The following is a 2,215-nucleotide window of genomic DNA, read 5'->3' on the forward strand; positions in this document are numbered from 1 at the left end:
AAACAGCTGCTGATGGAAGTGACTATGTTGGGAGTTTTTGCCATGGTTTTAGGCAGTTCGGAGATCCTCTAAGTAAAGGTGTACAGGATTTAAGCCTGGCCACCATGCTTATGTACTATGAATTTTGCAGCATCTTGGCAGGGTGAGAACCTCAACAGCCACTGTTAAAAACCCATAATAAAAAGAAAAATGTTTGATGGGTGCCCAGAAGAGCTCTGGAAGCGGCGCCCTCCTGGTTGTCACCGAGCCTGGCAGAGTCAGCAGCAGATGGATGTGCTGAAGCAGCACCACAGAGGCAGCTGGGGCTCCCTTGCCATGTGAGCCAGAGCATACAGAGGAGGCCACAAGTCCAGAGGGAATGCTTTTCTTTTTAGTCCTTAAGGAGTCATGTAAAGGTCAGCTCTTGTTTTGCATTCCTACCCACTGCAGACTTGAATTTTGCTTTCACTTAATGCTCCAAACCCCATAGCAGCCAACAGCTTTTGGATCTGGCTGGTGCAGGACAAGCACTAAGAGCTGAGCAGAGGGAATAATGAGGAACACCACTCAACAGTAAAGCAGCGAGTAGGACCAGCATGTTTTCTTATCTATTTCCTCTTTAATTATTTCCTCTCCTTTAATGAGTTCTACACTTATAAGGAGGACAGATGGGCTAGGTGAGCTGAGAGAATTTTGTCTTTCTTTCCCCAGCTCTTATTTCTACAAGGAAATGATACAAGGAAAGGCAAATATTTGACTGTTTGGAATGCGGAGGAAGAAGCAACCAAAATGCAAGCCAGCATGTGAATCCCCAGCCAGGCAGGGGTTTCTATGGCATTGGCACTATCATCAGTCTATCGAAGTGGCTGGAGTAGGAGTGCCTGGCAACCAGCTGTAAAGCAAGGCAGAAAAAAGGACATTCGCATCTGTTTCAAACACATGCCCTTATCTTACTGCTACAGCTGAGGGTGTTTCAGAGAAGAAACAGCATTGGAGGGAATGTCAGGGAGGAAGATGAGCTGGGGGACAGGAGCTGGAGAACAGCAACAAAGAGTAGGCTTGGGTAACTGATTTAGAGGAGCGGGAGATTTGGAAATGAAGAGTGCCACGTGCAGGAGCTGGAGGCTGCAAGAGGAGACGCACCGGCCCAGTGTCATAGGGGGAGCCAATGGCTGCAGAAACAGCCATTTACTATCATCTCTTCTCCAGCAGTTGATGTTTACCAGGGCAAAGGGCCAGTGTCCTGCAAAAACCCTCAGTGAGTTTCAGGGGGGATATGGGGCTTCAGCAGAATTCCAACACCTCTCCCTTGGGGGATGTAAAGTGAAAAATGTTTGTCCTTTGTGGGCCCAAAGGCCCATCTGCCCTAGGATCCTGGCTCTGACAATGGTAGAAGGAGAGATTAGGAGGTATTTCTCCTGCTTTCCCCTGACTTCTGCCAACTTTGGTTTGGGAACTGCTGTAGCCAGTTTTTGTGCTTGCATTTTTGAACATGGAGCCCTTCACGGGGCCTATGTTGGGAGAAACACCAGCTGCAGGTAAGGAAAACCTTGCCTGAAATGCGGCCTGCAGGCAGGAGATTGAGCTGAGCTCCCACAGCTGGGCCGCAGTGTCTTCTGCATGGCTGAAGGACCATGAGCTCTCATTTGGGAGATGCTGTTTTTTTACCAAAGGACTGTTCTTCACTCCTCTTCCCAAGGACGGCCAACACCGGTCTTCATCTTGTAACCTGCCTTCATTGGCAAGGCTCTTGGGAGTGTGGTGGTCCAGCAGCTCCCACTCGGGGTTGTCCCTTGTCCTTGTGCATCTGCTGGGGTCACAGGAGCACTAAGTAGGCAGTGACATAGTGGCTGGAGTTCACAGACCAGTCACAGGACAGTAAATTTTCCTTTGGCCCATCTGACAGCCCAGAGGGTGACGTGCATCCAGGGCTGGTTTACTACCCTTCAGAGCATCAGCATTACCAACATACACATGCAGAGCAGTACACATACACACTCTCCTTCCACGCACTGTGGTACGCACACGCAAGCACACGCACTGTGTTTCACGCTATTGCATACAGACGTACATACACAAACACACAGACACACCCACACTGGTATCCAGCAGATACATCATACTCCTGGAAGCCTAGCCCCAGCTGGAGAGCTCTTTATGTGTATGAGACTAATTAGTGGGTTTTAGCAACCAGCTTAGTAAATTATAATCCCTTTATAGCAGCGCATGGAGCCCT

The sequence above is a fragment of the Struthio camelus genome, chromosome 3, assembly GCF_040807025.1.
Source record: "Struthio camelus isolate bStrCam1 chromosome 3, bStrCam1.hap1, whole genome shotgun sequence".
Taxonomy (NCBI): Eukaryota; Metazoa; Chordata; class Aves; order Struthioniformes; family Struthionidae; genus Struthio; species Struthio camelus.